Below are 19,520 nucleotides of genomic sequence, written 5' to 3'. Positions count from 1 at the left end.
GGTGTCAATGACCTTCATGACTCAGTGCACTATGGGCAAACTTGAACTGCAGGCAGGGCCCTCCAAGCAGCACTTTAATACTGGTACCAACGGAAGGTGAATGCTGCTATCAAATCTGTGAGTCTGTGCTCTTTCTAGTCCATAAATGTGGCTTTTAGAGTGTTCGGAGTTTGGAGATGGGGGAACATGGGGACGCATGCCACACAGCTTGTGGGATCTCAGTTCCCTGACCAGGGATTGAATTTGGGCCATGGCGGTGAACACACAGAATCCTAACCTCTAGGCCATCACAGAACTCCCTCAGAGTGCTTTTAAGACTGAGTTGTGAGGTGCTGCAATTGCTTCCAAGGTTAACAGTGAGAGGCAAGATGATCTTTTTCTCAGTGTATGGTGGGGATTCTTAACAACCAGACCCTAGGCAGGAAATATGTGCCTTGTCAGATAGTAAACTTGGTACTCTGAGGATCACCCAAGGGAAGCTTAAGGTGTGGAATAAAGGATACCTCCTCTAAGTAGATGGCCTTCCCTTGTGGCTCAGCTGGTAAAGAATCCACCTGCAATGCAGAAGACCTGGGTTCGATCCCTGGGTTGGGAAGATCCCCTGGAGGAGGGAAAGGCTACCCACTCCGTACTCTGGTTGGAGAAATCCACGGACTGTATAGTCCATGGGGTCGCAAAGAGTCAGACACAACTGAGCAACTTTCACTTTCACTTTCTGGGTAGAAGGCTGGATTATACTTCCTTCCAATTCAAAAGTATTGGTGTTCTTTTCTCAGTTATTTCTTGAAGTGATATAATTAATCAAGAAGCAAACTCCTCCGGGGAGCTCCCAAATGAACCCAGGACACAAAGACTCTCACAAAGGAAGACTATCAGGTATAGCAGGTTTTCAAATTAGGTGACTTCCCACCACCTTTCTCAGCTAGTCCACAAAATTGTGCTGGGATCACCACCAGTCTTCTGGTGAAGAGGACAATATCTTCTATATATTTCACCCTAATCTGAAAAAGTGAAAGTGAAAGTCACTCAGTCTAAACATTAAGAAAGAGAAGAAAAACATTCTTGATAAGTTTGTTTGTTTGTTTTTAATACAGACTGTCTGGAATCAGTACAAACTCAATCTCTTCTCTTTGCAACAGATATTTGTAGAGCATGAACTGTGAAACATGATTTGTGCTAGGTACTAGTTTCACAGGCATTCACTTTGAAAACAGTGTTATAAGACAGTTATGATTGTTTCCATTTTATAACAGAGAGCACAGATTCAAAAAAGTTGAATGACAGCCCCAAGATGACTCTTTAACCTTCCCTATGATTTTAGAAGGAATATTTACTCGTGGACACTGAAGCTTCCTCATTACTGGGGAAAAGCAAGTACTGACACACAACAAACTTTAGGTATAAGGATGTAACATGGCAAAACCACTGGGCCTTTCTTATTGCTGTTGTTCAGTTGCTAAGTCATGTCTAACTTTTTGCAACCCTATGGACTGCAGCACATCAGGCTTCCTGTCCTTCAACATCTGCTGGAGCTTGCTCAAACTCTTGTTCATTGAGTCAGTGATGCCTTCCAACCATCTCATCCTCTGTCATCCCCTTCTCCTCCTGCCTTCAATGTTTCCCAGCATCAGCATCTTTTCTAATGAGTCAGCTCTTCACATCAGGTGGCCAAAGTATTGGAGCTTCAGCTTTAGCATCAGTCTTCCCAATGAATATTCAGGATTGATTTCCTTTAAGATTGACTGGTTTGGTCTCCTTGCAGTCCTTGGGACTCTCAAGAGTATTCTCTAACACCACAGCTCAAAGGCATCAATTCTTTAGCACTCAGCTTTCTTTATGGCCCAACTCTCACATCCATACATGACTACTGGAAAAACCATATAGGTCCATATAGCTGCGACTATATGGACATTTGTCGGTAAAGTAATGTCTCTACTTTTTAATATGCTGTCTAGATTTGTCATAGTTTTTCTTCCAAGGAGCAAGTGTCTTTTAATTTCATGGCAGCAGTCACCATCTGCAGTGATTTTGGAGCCCAAGAAAATAAAGTCAGCCACTGTTTCCACTGTCTCCCCAGCTATTTGCCATGAAGTGATGGGACCAGATGCCATGATCTTAATTTTTTGAATGTCGAGTTTTAAGCCAGCTTTTTCACTCTCCTCTTTCACCTTCATCAAGAGGCTCTTTAGTTCCTCTTCACTTTCTGCCATAAGGGTGGTGTCATCTGCATATCTGGGGTTATTGATAAATCTCCCAGCAATCTTGATTCCAGCTTGTGCTTCACCCAGTCCGACATTTCACATGATGAACTCTGAATATGAGCTAAATAAGTCGGGTGACAACATATAGCTTTGATGTACTCCTTTCCCAATTTTGAGCCAGTTTGTTGTTCCATGTCCAGTTACAACTGTTGCTTCTTGACCTCCATACAGGTTTTGCAGGAGGCAGATAAGGTGGTCTGATATTCCCATCTCTTTAAGAATTTCCCACAGTTTGTTGTGATCCACACTGTTAAAGGCTGAAACACAGTCAATGAAGCAGAAGTAGATGTTCTCTGGAATTGTCTTGCTTTCTACTTTCCCTCCAACATACAAAGAATTAAATTTACCAGGAGAACACTTAGCCTTTTAGTACAACAAACGTTGATGATAATTTTTTTCTCAGTTGTATAGATATTATCTGTTATGGGCTGAATCATGTTCCCCCAAAATTCATATGTGAAACCTTAAACCCCAGCATCTTGGCATATGACTATATTTGAAGACTGTCATTAGAGTGGGCCCTAACTTAAAACCTGGTGCCCTTATGAGAAGTGGAAATTTAGATACCCAGAAGAGACACCAAGAATACATGTACATGAAAAGAAAGGCCCTTTGAAGAGGCATCTACAGGGCAGCCTTCTGCAAACCAAGGAGAGATGCGTAAGAGAAAAGTCAACACTGCCATCTCATTGATATTGGACTTCTAGCCTCTAGAACAGTGAGAAAATACATTTCTGTGGTTCAGGATACCACTCTGGTATTGTTATGGCAGCCCTAGCAAACTAATACATTATCTTTAAGGAAGTGGTTTTCTCATGGAGATGAAAATGGATGAGAGAGGTAATTGTTGCTTCTACTTCCAAAACGTGGAACATGTAATTTGTTTCCAGTACTCTGATCAATCTTAGTTCCTAACCTATCATGACAGGAAGGTACAAGCACAGGGGACACTTCAGTTGGAATTCTACCAGTGAAGGACTCAGACAGCCTATTTATATAGTTAAGATTTTAACTAAAGGATCTAAAATAAATGTATTTAATATATATTCAATATTGTTCACTAAAGAAACCCAGAATTATATAAGAATCACACACACAAACATAAATACATATATTTTGTAAGGACAAATTCTGTTTATATCCCTTGAATCTAAATAATCTAAATCAGTCTGCTACCAGAAATCTGTGTGATGTAGAGAATGTTCTATATTTGTGCTGGATATGGTAATGACTATCCACATAAGAGCTACTGAGCACTTGAAATGTGGATAGTGCTACTGAAAAACTGAATCTTTAATTTAATTTTAATTGCATTAAATTTAAATAGCTACATGTAGTTAGTGGCTATCATATTGGACAGTATGATTTAAGAGCACATGGGAGAATTAAGCATTGCTTCAGTTTTGTTTGGAAATAAACAGCAAGGAAAGCTAAACACAAATAAAAACTCAGGGTTTTGTAATATTTTGGTACACATTTCATTTTCTTGGGCAAACGCTAATTTGACCTTCTAAGAAATAAAACACAAAACAACAAAAAAAAGAGTTAAACCTTGAAATTTTATTTCAATGTGCAGCTTTATGCCTAAAAGAACTTAAAGAACTGTACAATTTTAGACTTAAAGGAGATCTTGGGCTTCCCCGGTGACTCAGTGATAAACTAACTGCATATGTAGGAGACACATGAGCCCCGATTTCAATCCCTTGGTTGGGAAGACCCCTGAAGGAGAAAATGGCAACCAACTCCAGTGTTCTTGCCTGAGAAACTCCATGGGTAGAGGAGTCTGGCTTGCTACAGTCTGAGGGATCACAAAGAGTCGGGTACGACTGAGCGACTGAGTGCGCGCGCGCACACACACACACACACATGCACACACACACACACACACACACGAGATCTGAGAAACAGGTAGTTTCTAAGAATTTAAAATATAAAATTTCTTACTTTAAGATAGGGGACTGGACGCTTTCTGAAATCTTCACATCTTGTCCCACACCATCACATATATACGAAAGAAATCAATGACTACAAAGCCATATTCAAACGCAAATGAAGCATTAATAAAAGGGAAAGATAGGCTAATAGGAGAGCCAACGCCACGGTGCCAACAAGGACAGACTCCTGCTACTCTGCCCACAAGGAGGCTCTAGCAGGTAACAAAAGGCCGTGTGGGAAAGCTGTGTGGAAAATGTTTCTTGAAGACAAGCATTTGGCTGGCAACCACCCATAATCTGAGGAAAGCTAATGCTGTAAAAAGGAATAGTAATGACAGAGTAATCTCAAAAGCTGTTAAAAGAGTGCACTTAGTATTCTCAGGGAGATAATGGGGAAAAATTCACATTCTCTAAAAAATAACTATGAAACAAAGACAGGAGATTATGAAACAAGAGTAAACAACTATGACAAAGAATGAAGGTCTTTAAGATGAAAAAATAATGATTTAGAAAACACACAGCTGAAGGGCAAAGAAATAAGCTATATCTTAAGCCTAATTCACAAGAAGGAGACAGAAAATATTAGATTAATATTAAATGAGATGGAAACTTGATCCAGAAATTGAAAGTGCATCTAATTTGAGTTACAGAATTAATAGTCAGAAAAAAATGGAGAATAGGCAATATGCCTGAAATAATGCCTGAAAATGTTCCCGAGCAAAAGGGGGAAAAAATGATTTGCATCTTTAGATTGTAAGAATCTGAAAACCTGAGGAGAATTACAAGCTACACTATACTTGGACACAAATCTGTAAAATTAAAACATCAAAGGAAAAGGAATTCCAAAAAACTGCCCAAGAGGAAAAGGCAGACTTCCTACAAAAGGATGAGAGTGAGTGACATCAGTCATTTCATCATCAGTCAGAGTACATTTGTATTCGAGGTGACATTTCCTTCCTGGGAGAACACAGATATTAGCCCGAGGACTTAAGGAGTGATTTGGATGTTTCACTTCTCTACAATATAGAGACAAAATGGTAACCCTTACCACCCACAGAATCTCTGTAATAATCAGTACCTTACTTACACTGCTTTTTCATACCTAAATGTCCACTGAAGCATCAGAATACTTACGCCCCTCTAAGTGAAGAGGAACTAAAATCCTCCTGATGAAAGTGAAAGAGGAGAGTGAAAAAGTTGGCTTAAAGCTCAACATTCAGAAAACTAAGATCATGGCATCTGGTCCCATCACTTCACGGCAAATAGATAGGGAAACAGTGGAAACAGTGTCAGACTTTATTTTGGGGGGCTCCAAACTCACTGCAGATGGTGACTGCAGCCATGAAATTAAAAGATGCTTACTCCTTGGAAGGAAAGTTATGACCAACATAGATAGCATATTCAAAAGCAGCGACATTACTTTGCCAGCAAAGGTCTGTCTAGTCAAGGCTATGGTTTTTCCAGCGGTCACGTATGGATGTGAGAGTTGGACTATAAAGAAAGCTGAGCACCAAAGAATTGATGCTTTTGAACTATGGTGTTGGAGAAGACTCTTGAGAGTCCCTTGGAATGCAAGGAGATCCAATCAGTCCATCCTAAAGGAGATCAGTCCTGGGTGTTCATTGGAAGGAATGATGCTGAAGCTGAAACTCCAATACTTTGGCCACCTCATGCGAAGAGATGACTCATTGGAAAAGACCCTGATGCTGGGAGGGATTGGGGGCAGGAGGAGAACGGGATGACAGAGGATGAGATGGCTGGATGGCATCACCGGCTTGATTGACACGAGTTTGGGTAAACTCTGGGAGTTGGTGATGGACAGGGAGGTCTAGCATGCTGCAATTCGTGGGGTCGCAAAGAGTCAGACACAACTGAGTGACTGAACTGAACTGAGCTGGCTTTCCCAACACAAAGTTTCTGTCACCAAACAGTGAATTTGCTCATTTGCTCTCTCTCTCTCTCTCCACTTGACCTGGCCTTGATGAAATTCTCTCTACTCATAATGTATTTTCCTGTCTAGGTGCTCACCTAAAACTCTAGCTGATCCTTAAGGGTCACCTCTGAGCACATCACTAGTTCATGGTAACCCACTTTCCCTTCTTGACTTTCAGAAACACAGGTTTTTTTTTTTAATACATCTTGGCATTTTCAAAATTATTTTGATGATCTTACTGAAAACCAGCACTGAATGCTTAGTATACACCTAGTACTTTATATCTGTTACAGCACCTAATCCCCAAAACAATGCTTTTAGGTTGCTGTTCAGTCACTCAGTGGTGTCTGACTCTTTGCGACCCCATGGACTGCAGCTCGCCAGGCTTCCCTGTCCTTCACCATACAGCTAAGAAAGCTGAAGCTTAGGGATTCTAAATAAGTTGCTAAAGATCAGAGAGCAAGTAAGTATCATAGCTAAGATAAACCCATGCTGCCATGTACAGCTATGCAGCTTAGGCATTGTACAAAAGTGTATTGCAAGGGGCCAGTTGGAGTCTGATAGTTAACCCATTCTCAGCTCAACAAGCCAACAATGAACCCTTCATAGAGGAAAAGATGTCTTTTTTTTTTTTTTCTAATTCACCAAAGGCCTATGGGTAGTCTTGGAAAGACACTCAAAGACTGTCTGGATCCAGAGCCCACATTTAACTGATGCACTATACGCCTCTGCACTTAAAAGATAAAATAATGAGGTCCAGAAAAACAAAATGATTTTTTAAGTTTTCAGAGCTTCTGGAGAATGAGCTGACATTTCAAACCTTCCATTGCTCTTTTTGGCACCCTACTGGGGCTTGCATTCCACTTACATTTTATAATGCACTGTGTATCACTGTTTTCTGATGAGTTCCTGTATTTATAACCATGGTAAATGGAAAAATTCCTGAGGAGAAGACCATTCTTAAAATTATCCCAGCAGCATATGCACTTAGGTATGGAGAAGACTCCAGTACCTTAACTTGAATGAAATGCTTCTCAAAATGAAGTTGCCCCATGACCCTGTGAAAACCCTTGTGATGACTTAATCTTCAGAAAAATCACTTGGTCACATGGTCTTGAGAAAACACCAATTTGCCCTTATCCCACTAGGAGTTAAAGTAGGACATTGGCAGGAGCTCCCTGTCAATGTCCTGCTTTGAGTCTTTCATGATATCACTTGCTTCAAAGTAGAAGAAACCCTATCTTGGAGGCATTCTTGGTAAATTTCCTTTATATCTTTCTTTTTTCCATGCACAATTCCATCTTTAAGTAAAATTAAAAGATACAAAGGATGATTGTGCAATCAAGGCCTTAGAGATTCGAAGAATAATGACTGACAAATGTCTTGAAAGTTTTGTATGATGAATGACATAAGCTCCAGGCATACCTCTAGAGTCCAGAAAAGTAATAGTATTTTCTTTAAATATGTTGTTGCTGTTCATGTCTGACTGCAGCAGGTCAGGATTCCCTGAGTTGGCTCAAAGTCATGTTCATTGAATCGGTGATGCTATCTAACCATCTAATCCTTTGCTACTCTCTTCTCCTTTTGCATTCAGTCTTTCTCAGTATCAAGGTCTTTTCCAGTAAGTCGGCTCTTTGCATCAGGGAGCCAAGGTATTGGAGCTTCAGCTTCAGCATCAGTCCTTCCAATGAATATTCAGGGTTGATTTCCTATAGGATTGACTGGTTTGATCTCCTTGTAGCCCAAGGGATTCTCAAGACTATTCTCCAGGACTACAATTTAAAACCAAAAATTCTTTGGCACTCAGCCTTCTTTACAGTCCAACACTCACATCCATACATGACTACTGGAAAAATCATAGCTTTGACTATACAGACCTTAATCGGCAAAGTGATGTCTCTGCTTTTTAATACACTGTCTAGGTTTGTCATAGCTTTCTTTCCAAGGAGCAAGTGTCTTTCAATTTCATTCCTGAGTCACCATCTGCAGTGATTTTGGAGTCCCAGAAAAAAAAAAAAATCTGTCACTTCAGTTCAGTTCAGTTCAGTCACTTCAGTCACTCAGTTGTGTCCGACTCTTTGCAACCCCATGGACTGCAGCATGCAAGGCTTCCCTGTCCATCACCAAAATCCAGGAGCCTACTCAAATTCATGTCTGTTGAGTTGGTGATGCCATCCAACCATCTCATCTTCTGTCATCCTCTTCCCCTCCCACCCTCAATCTTTCCCAGCATCAGGGTCTTTTCAAATGAGTCAGTTCTCTGCATCAGATGGCCAAAGTATTGTAGTTTCAGCTTCAGCATCAGTCCTTCCAATAAATATTCAGGACTGATTTCCTTTAGGATGAACTTGTTGGATCTCCTGCAGTCCAAGGGAGTCTCAAGAGTCTTCTCCAACACCATAGTTCAAAAGCATCAATTCTCTGGCGCTCAGCTTTCTTTATAGTCCAACTCTCACATCCATACATGACTACTGGAAAAATCGTAGCTTTGACTAGACAGAGCATTTTTGGCCAAGTAATGTTTCTGCTTTTTAACATGCTGTCTAGGTTGGTCATAACTTTTCTTCCAAGGAGCAAGCATCTTTTAATTTCATGGCTGCAGTCACCATCTGCAGTGATTTGGGAGCCCCCCAAAATAAAATCTGTCACTGTTTTCATTGTTTCCCTATCTATTTCCCATGAAGTGATGGGACCAGATGCCATGATCTTAGTTTTCTGAATGTTGAGTTTAAGCCATCTTTTTCACTCTTCTCTTTCACTTTCATCAAGAGGCTCTTTAGTTCTTCACTTCCTGCCACAGTGTGGTGTCATCTGCATATCTGACGTTATTGATATTTCTCCTGGCAATCTTGATTTCAGCTTGTGCTTCATCCAGTCCAGCATTTCTCATGATACATCACTGCTTTCATTTTTTTGCCCATCTATTTCCCAAGAAGTGATGGGACTGGATGCCATGATCTTCAGTTTTTGAATGTTGAATTTCTCTCCTATTTCACCTTCATTTAACTTATATGCAGAATACATCATGAGAAATGCTGGGCTGGAAGAAGCACAAGCTGGAATCAAGATTGCTGGGAGAAATATCCATAACCTCAGATATGCAGATGACACCACCCTTATGGCAGAAAGTGAAGAGGAACTAAAGAGCCTCTTGATGAAAGTGAAAGAGGAGAGTGAAAATCTTGGCTTAAAGCTCAACCTTCAGAAAACGAAGATCATGACATCTGGTCCCATCACTTCATGGGAAATAGATGGGGAAACAGTGGAAACAGTGTCAGACTTTCTTTTTTGGGCTCCAAAATCACTGCAGATGGTGACTGCAGCATTCATGTTGATGTATGGCAAAACCAATACAATATAGTAAAGTAAAAAAGAATAATAATAATAAATAAATAAATAATAATAATAAATAAAGAGAATGAGGATGAATGAAGGGAGAAACTCATTTCCCAAATATTCAATATTAAAAAAATAAAAATAGAAAAAATAAAAGACGCTTGCTCCTTGGAAGAAAAGTTATGACCCACCCAGATAGCATATTCAAAAGCAGAGACATTACTTTGCCAACAAAGGTCAGTCTAGTCAAGGCTATGGTTTTTCCGGTAGTCATGTATGGATGTGAGAGTTGGACTGTGAAGAAAGCTGAACGCCAAAGAATTGATGCTTTTGAACTGTGGTGTTGGAGAAGACTCTTGAGAGTCCCTTAGACTGCAAGGAGATCCAACCAATCCATTCTAAAGGAGATCAGTCCTGGGTGGTCTTTGGAAGGAATGATGCTAAAGCTGAAATTCCAGTACTTTGGCCACCTCATACGAAGAGTTGACTCATTGGAAAAGACTCTGATGCTGGGAGGGATTCGGGGCAGGAGGAGAAGGGGACAACAGAGGATGAGATGGCTGGATGGCATCACCAACTCTATGGACGTGAGTTTGAGTGAACTCCGGGAGTTGGTGATGGACAGGAAGGCCTGGCATACTGCAATTCATGGGGTCACAAAGAATTGGACACAACTGAGCAACTGAACTGAACTGAAGAGGTTCTTAGTTCCTCTTCACTTTCTGCCATTAGAGTGGTATCATCTGCATATCTGAGGTTGATGTTTCTGGAAATCTGGATTCCAATTTGTGATTCATCCACCCCAGCATTTCACATGATGTACTCTGCATATAAGTTAAATAAACAGAGTGACATGACAATATATAGACTTGATGTACACTTTCCCAATTTTGAACCAGTCAGTTGTTCCTTATCTGGTTCTGTTTCTTCTTGACCCACATACAGGTTTCTCAGGAGACAGGTAAGGTGCTCTCATATTCTCATCTCTTTAAGAATTTTCCACATTTTACTATGCTCCATACAGAGGCATTTGTGTAGTCAATGAAGCAGAAATAGATGTTTTTCTGGAATACCCTTGCTTTCTCTATGATCCAATGAATGTTGGCAATTTGATCTCTGGTTCCTCTGCCTTTTTAAAATCTTTCTTCTACATTGGAAGTTCTCAGTTCACCAACCGCTGAAGCATAGCTTGAAGGATTTTGAGCATAACCTTACTAGTAAGTGAAATGACCACAGTTGTGCAGTAGTTTCAAAATTCTTTGGGATTGAAATGAAGACTAACATTTTTCCAGTCCTGTGGCCACTGCTGAGTTTTCCAAATTTGCTGTCATATTGAGTGCAGCACTTTCACAGCATCATCTTTTAGGATTTGAAATAGCTCAGCTGGAATTCCATCACCTCCACTGGCTTTGTTCATAGTAATGCTTCCTAACGCCCACTGGACTTCACACTCCAAGATGTCTGTCTCTAGGTAAGTGACCACACCATCACAGTTATCTGGGTCATTAAGACCTTTCTTGTACAGTTCTTGTGTCTTTGTTAACTCTTCTTAATCTCTTCTGCTTCTGTTTGGTCCTTATCATTTCTGTCCTTTATCATTCCCAGAATGATTGTATGAACTGTTCCCTTGATATCTTAATTTTCTTGAAGAGATCTCTAGTTTTTCCCATTCTATTGCTTTCCTGTATTTATTCACATTGTTTATTTAAGAAGCCTTCTTTTCTTTCATTGCTATTCTCTGGAATTCTACATTCAGTTTGGTATATCTTTCCCTTTCCCCTTTGCCTTTCTCTTCTCTCCAAGAAGGCCTTCTTATCTCTCATTGCTATTCTTTGCAAATCTGCATTCAGTTGGGTCTATCTTTCCATTTCCTCCCTTGCCATTCTCTTCTCTTCTTTCTTAGGTTTTATCTTCTTGTGTTTCTTTTTCTTTGGTATGGTTTTTGTCACTGCCTCTTGTACAATGTTATGAACATACATCCATAGTTCTTTATGCACTTTGTTTATCAGGTCTAATCCCTTTAATCTATTTATCACCTCCACAGTATAGTCACAAGAAGTTTGATTTAGGTCATACCTGAGTGGCCTAGTGGTTTTCCCTACTTTCTTCAATATAAGTCTAAATTTTTGCAATAAGGAGCTCATGATCTGAGCCACAGTCAACTCCAGGTCTTGTGTTTGCTGACTGTATACAGCTTCTCCATCTTAGACTGCAAAGAATATAATCAATCTGATTTCAGTATTGACCATCTGGTGATGTCCATGTGTAGAGTCTTCTCTTGTGTTGTTGGAAAAGGGTGTTTGCTATGATCAGTGTGTTCTCTTGACAAAACTCTGTTAGCCTTTGCTGTGCTTCATTTTGTACTCCAAGACCAAACCTGCCTGTTATTCCAGATATATCTTGACTTCCTACTTTTACATTTTAATCCCTTGTGATGAAAAGGACATTTTTTTTAATTAGAGGATAATTACAATATTGTGATGGTTTGTGCCATACATCAACATTGCCCATAGGTATGCATATGTCCCCTCTCTCTTGAACACCCCCCCCCACCTCTTTCCCTATCCCACCCCTCTAGGTTGTCACACAGCATCAGCTCTGAGTTCCCTTAGTCACACAGCAAACTCCCACTGGCTATCTATTTTACGTATGATAATGTATATGTTTCCAAGCTATTCTCTCAGAAAAAGAAAGACAGATATCATATATTAATGCATGTATATGGAATCTAGGAAGATAGTACTCATGATTCTACTTGCAGGACAGCAAAAGAGACACAAAGAACAGACTTTTGGACACAGTGGGGAAGGAGAGAGAAGGATATTTTGAAAAGGTCATCTTTTTTGATGTTAGTTTTAGAAGGTTTTGTAGATCTTTCATAGAATTGGTCAACTTCAGCTTCTTCAGCATCAGTGGTTGGGGCACAGACTTTGATTACTGTGATGTTGAATGGTTTGCCTTGGATACAAACCAAGATCATTCTGTCATTTTTGAGATTGTACCCAAGTACTGCATTTCAGACTCTTTTGTTGACTATGAGGTCTACTCCATTTCTTCTAAGAGATTCCTGCCCACAGTAGTAGATATAAAAGTGAAAAGTGAAGTCACTCAGTCGTGTCCAACTCTTTGCGACCCCATAGACTGTAGCCTGCCAGCCTCCTCTGTCCATGGGGTTTTCCAGGCAAAAATACTGGAGTGGTTTGCCATTTCCTTCTCCAGGGAGTAGATACAAAGGTCATCTGAATTAAATTCACCCATTCCCATACATTTTAATTCACTGATTCCTAAGATGTCAATGCTCACTCTTGTCATCTCCTCCTTCAGCACCTCTAATTTACCTTGAAGCATGGATCTAACATTCCAGATTCCTATGCAATATTGTTTTTACAGTGTCACACTTTACTTTCACCACCAGACACACCCACAACCGAAGATCATTTCTGCTTTGGCCTAGTTGCTTCATTCTTTCTGGAGCTATTAGTAATTGTCCTCCACTCTTCCTTAGTAGTGTATTGGACACCTTCTGACCTGAGGAAGGGGTGGGGGCTCATCTTTTGGTGTCATATCTTTTTGCCTTGTCATACTGTTCATGGGGTTCTTGTGGCAAGAATACTGGAGTGGTTTACTATTCTCGCCTCCAATAGACTATGTTTTATCAGAATTCTTCACTATGACCCATCCTTCTTAGGTGGCCCTGCATAGCATGGCTCATAGTTTCATTGAGTTATGCAAGCTCCTTTGCTCCAACAAGGCTGTGATGCTTGCCGGAGTTATTTAAACATACATTTTATAAAATAGAGATTCTTAAAAGGTCTCATGCCAGAGTTGCCTCAGGTTACGGTGATATAAAGTGGAGGATCTGGCAGTGGATCCCCAGTTTATATAATTCTTGGTTCAGGGATCCTTCCCCTCATCACAACTGCTGTAATCTGAAGGGTGAGAGGAATGTGGTCCCCCAAAATGCCATCAAAGTTTACTGCTTGAAGATTCCTTTTGTCATATATGAAGGCTAAACCAGATAGACTCCCAAACGTGTGAGACAGATATGACGTCTTGGGGAGTTAAAAGTAAATTCTAACTGCCCTTTAGAAAGTTAGAGAAAGAGAACCTACCATGGCCAGTAAAAATGTAATAAAATGTTCCTCACTGACTAAAGAAGATGATGAAGAAATTCAGCTCTGACCAGACCACAGGCAATTGCAACCATTCTTCAAAGGATCCTGTCTTCCCAAAATAAATGTCTGCTCCACTTGAGTTAAAATTAGACACACATCAATTCTGGCTGTTGACACAGAAGCCTCTAGCAAGCAGGGTAGACTCCAGAATTCTCTACATAAATGACCAAGCTCTGTAGACATCTCTCAAGACACTCAGAGCTAAAGGAATAAAGTATCTTGCCACTTCCTAATCACCAGTATCCTCTGTTCCTGCCCCAGAATCAGCTATGTCTCAGTAAGAATAAAGACATGAACAAAAACTGCCTCCCTCTTTATGGCTAGGGTTCCAAAACAGAATGGCACAAATATGAGATGATTTTATTTTTTACAATGTTGTTTCTTGGAATCTGTGGTCTGGCCTCAACACTTTAATATTCATTATATAATTTATCCTTTCTTTCCATAAATATTTTTGGGTCCTCTCCTACTCCTTTAAGTGTCAGGTCATAAATCAGGGCCCATGCCCAGAGTAACCCCATGACTAAGATGTGAAACGTATTATTGACATCCCTTTAATAAATAAGGAAATGGACACTCAGAAAAGTTAAGTGACTTTCCAACACAAGTGTTAGAGCAGAAAAAAAGCCCAATTTCCTCAGTCTTTCAGAGATGTGACTTCCTTATTATCCACATTCCTTCAAAACAGAGAAACTTCATGGCAGCTGTTAGTACTGCCTTATGAATGCCATTATAATTTTCCCTCATATATATTAAGATACATGAATACACAATGGAAGGAAATTTAATTTTGGATTTAATTTTTTGTAGAAATTATTTTTATGTAATAGTGAAAGAAAGAAATACAATTTAAACAGAACTTCATTACAAACTTTTTTTCTTGCATGAGCCATTTGGATGTGAGAAAAATTACCTGCTGAAATTGGTCAGTTTTGTGTTTTCTCACTAAGATTCTTGCCTTCATCATTCCAGGCATTCATTCTTGCAACTAATATTCCTAGAAAAGCTTTGTATTTAACTCACTTGCCCAGTGGACTTAATTTCATTCTATAGAATAAAGTCTTGCTATAGGATAGGGCAAACTCCTTTAGGACCATCTAATATTCATATTCATTAAACATTAATTGAGAATTTAGACTTGGGATGCAACAGTGTAAAATCTTGAGCCCTTGCACCCAAGCAACTCCTGATTCAGTAATGAAGGAGACTATCAAATAATTACAATGCCTGAAGAAATTATTTAGTAGGACCCAATAGTAGGCAGAGAGATAGTTTTTCAGAAGTGATTAACTCAGTTTGAAGATGTACGGTTAAGAAAAGTCTCCTGGAAGAGGAAATGCTTGAACTTTTCTCTAACAAGAGCCTTCTCACTGTTCTCTGTGCCAATCATGTATCTTTTTTACCTCTTACTTTTCCTTAGAATTATTTTAAAAAATTTATTTACTGTGTCTCTCATGCATTTGCTCATGACTTTTAGAAAACTTCAAACATGTACAAGATATTGATTTCCAACATCACTGTTGCCATTTTCTTAGCTGATGTAAACATCAGGAAGGTTCTGGGTCTCCTGAACAATATATCTCTCACCTGATAAGACACTATATAATTTTCATAATTCATCAGATTTTCCTCTACAAAGGAGACTAAATTATATTTTAGAATCAGATTTGTTAGCAAATTCATAAGTAGTACTTTTGGAATATTTGACTCCATCTACCTTCTTCTTTTTCTCTTTTTCTTTCTTTCTTTTTGGCATTTTGCTATATTTTGCATATCCTTGTAAGCCGCCTTACAAGAACCTTCTAGATTGAATGATTCTCCCTAAATAAATAAAGATAATATTGGCACTGCTTTTGTATTATCCAAGTGTGTAGCACAGGGCCAACATGGGGCTAGGGTCACATTACAACTTTCAGAGATGAATTTTCTGGTAAGTATGTGAGTGTTTTTTGGTCTATGTATGGTTAGAGAGGTAAGCAGTCACCTCAAGGAACACAGGAGCAAAGCTCTTCTACTTCTTCATGATCATAAGAAATTGAAACAAGACCAAGATGTGAATTTTATAGACCAATTCTTGAGTCCGCAAATCTAAGCAAGATAATTTCAGGTCTTGAAATTCTCATCTACTACTTCTCATTGTAGTTGGGAAAAGCTAATCTTATTTTTGTTCCTGATTTGCTGTGATATATTCCTTTCCTTAAATGTTATTATTTTACTAAACTCTGAACTCTGTTTTGTTTTAGGGAAGGCCATAGAGATATAGATTTTTATGTCAAAAAAATTTGTGAGATCAATATTTGTTCCTTGCTGAGGACCTGTGGAAGATATGTAGAGTAGGCTAATTGAAATAAGCCTTCAATGATCAACATGCAGAAAACCCCAATAAACCATTGACCGGCTCCAGGAAGCTGGCCTCAGCCCAGGTCTTAATGACCCTCTCTGAAGAATGCATTCCAGCCAATTAAAACTTTTAGCCTGGCCCACAAACAAAGTGATAATACTGACCCTACCCAAGTTTCTACCCTCTGATTTTTAGACCAGCCAGCAAGTTGTTGATCCAGTATCCAGCTATTTTTTGCCTGTAGCCTACAGTGCAACACATTTGTCTTCTGTGCCAGTTATTTCTTGTCTGTATAAGAGAGAAAGAGGGGTTTCCCTGATGGCTCAATGATAAAGAATCTGCCTGCAATGCAAGAGACACAGGAGACCCAGGTTCGATCCCTGGGTCAGGAAGAAGGGAAGAAGCCCTGGAGGAAGTGTAGGGAACAAGGTATAAGGAAGGTTGGGAAGTGCTTGCAAACAAGACTCTGTAGATTGTTGTACAAAGGATATAAAATAAAGCAGTGGTAAGAAGCAAGGAGTTAAAAGTAAAAAGTTTCAAACCACTCTGCAGTGTTGGTGTTTCATTCCATCACCAGCAGGAAGAAATGGTAACCCACTCCAGTATCCTTGCCAGGAAAATCCCATGGACAGAGGAACCTGGCAGGCTATAGTCCATGGTATTGCCAAGAGTTGGACATGACTGAAGCAACTAAGCACATAAGAGAGAAAAGTAATAACAGAGATTGGAGGATCCCTTGGAAGAGTTACCTTTTTGTTCCCCTTTCTTCTGTAGACTTTCTCCTTTAATAATCTGTTGTGATGGTGAGATTTTATCATAAAATACTGATTTTTTGGATTCAAGTGTTTCCATATTTCTATGTCTCTATAAGTCAGTATGAATGAGTCTTCCTCATCCTGACAGCTTCCCTTCCTAAAACTGAAGGATAATTGGCTTGCTTTAAGGATAATAGGAAAAAAAGAAAAAGAGACAGAAAGAAGAGAGCCAGTCTAATCCCACGACAGTAAATCCATATAGAGATGTACATCCCACCTTTGTGCCCCCAGAATGACCAAAGAAACCTCAAACCATGCTGATTTAAAGCAAACAACTTACTTTTTAAAAAAAAGAGAGAGAGAGATTCATCAAAAGAGGTACAAACATTTCTTGGGGAAAATATCTTCATCTCCAGTGGCTCCGATGGTAAAGAAGCTTTTGCAAAGCAAAGGAAACTGTAAACAAGGTGAAAACACAACCCTCAGAATGGGAGAAAACAATAGCAAATGAAACAACTGGTAAGGAATAATCTCCAAAATTTACAAGCAGCTCATGCAACTCAATACCAACCAACAAACAAACAACCCAATCAAAAAGTGGGCAAAAGACCTGAACAGACATTCCTCCAAAGAAGATATACAGATGGCTAATAAACACATGAAAAGATGTCCAAATCAAATGTAAATCAAAACTACAATGAGATATCATCTCACACCAGCCAGATTCATCTCAAAATCTACAAACAATAAATGCACTGTTGGTGGGGATGAAAACAGCCATTATGAAAAACAGTATCATAATTACTTAAAAAAACTAGGAGTAAAACTACTATATGACCTAGCAATCCCATTATTACTGGGCATATACCCTGAGAAAGTTGTCATTGAATGACACATGTACCCCAATGTTTATTGCAGCACTATTTACAATAGCTAGGACATGAAAGCAACCTAGGTGTCCGTCAGCAGATAAATGGATAAAGAAGCTTCTTATCCATTTACTCAGCCATAAAGAGGAAACAATTTGAGTCAGTTTTAGTGAGGTGGATAATGATCCTAGAGCCCATTATACAGAGTGAAGTAAGTCAGAAAGAGACAAACAAATATCATATATTAAAGCACATACATGGTGTCTAGAAAAATGCTATTGATGAACTTATTTAGGGAAGAAACGGAGACTGAGATACAGAGAATGGACTTGTGGGCACAGTGGGGGAAAGAGAGAGTCTGACAAATGGAGAAAATAGCATCAATATATGCACTACCATGTGTAAAATAGGTAGCTGGTGAGAAGTTGATATATAACACAGGGAACCCAGCTGTGCTCTGTGATGACCTAGGGGGTGAGATGGGGAAAGGAAGGGAGGCTAAAGAGGGAAGTGATATATATGTGTGTGTGTGTGTGTATGTATATAAAATTATAGCTGATTTGCATTGTTCTACAGCATAAACCAACACAACATTGTAAAGCAAGTTTCCCCCAATTAAAAATAAATTTTTTAAAAGCTCAACAGCTTAAAATAATTTTGTAAGTATAAATATGTCTGTGTTTATACACACCTATATATTTGTTGTTGTTGTTTAATCGCTAAATTGTGTCAGACTCTTTTGGAACTCCTTGGACTGTAGCCCACCAGGTTCCTCTGTCAATGGGTTTCCCTAGGCAAGAATAATGGAGTGTATTACCATTTTCTTCTCCAAGGGATCTCCCTGAACCAGGGATCTAATGCACATTTTCTGCATTACAGGTAGATTCTTTACCATTCAGTCACCTGGTAAGCCCACCATATATATATATTTAAATATATATACTTAAAGGTGTATGTGTGTGTGTATATATATATATATATATATATATATATATATAGTCAGTTGAGTTGCTCAGTCGTGTTTGACTCTTTGAGACCCCATGGACTGCAGCACGCCAGGCTTCCTTGTCCATCAGCAACTCCCAGAGCCTACTCAAACTGATGTCCATTGAGTTGGTGATGCCATCCAACCATCTCATCCTCTGTTGTCCCCTTCTCCTCCCATCTTCAATCTTTTGCATCATCAGGGTCTTTTCAAATGAATCAGTTCGCATCAGGTGGCCAAAGTATTGATGTTTCAGCTTCAGCATCAGTCTTTCCAATGAATATTCACGACTGATTTCCTTTAGGATGGACTGGTTGGATCTCCTTGCAATCCAAGGGACTCTCAAGATTCTTCTCCAACACCACAGTTTAAAAGCATCAGTTCTTCGGCACTCAGCTTTCTTTATAGTCCAATTCTCACATCCGTACATGACTACTGGAAAAACCATAGCTTTGACTAGGTGGACATTTGTTGGCAAAGTAATGTCTCTGCTTTTTAATACACTGTCTGGGTTGGTCATAACTTTTTTTCCAAGGAGCAAGCATCTTTTAATTTCATGGCTGCAGTCACCATCTGCAGTGATTTTGGAGCCCAAGAAAATAAAGTCTCTCACTATTTCCATTGTTTCCCTATATATTTGCCATGAAGTGATGGGACCAGATGCCATGATCTCAGTTTTCTGAATGTTGAGTTTTAAGCCATCTTTTTCACTCTCCTCTTTCCCTTTCATCAAAAGGCTCATATATATAACCTCAGGTTAACCACAAACCAAAATCTGTAACAGATAACACACAGAGAAAAAAAGAAATTAATCCAAGCTTAACACTAAAGATACTAATCAAATTGCAAGGATTGGACAACAAAGGAAGAAATAAGAAACAAGAAAAAACTGGGAAAACAACTGGAAAACATTACAGTGATAAAAAGTACA

The sequence above is a fragment of the Capra hircus genome, chromosome 24 (assembly GCF_001704415.2).
Source record: "Capra hircus breed San Clemente chromosome 24, ASM170441v1, whole genome shotgun sequence".
NCBI lineage: Eukaryota > Metazoa > Chordata > Mammalia > Artiodactyla > Bovidae > Capra > Capra hircus.
This window is presented reverse-complemented; position numbering follows the sequence as displayed.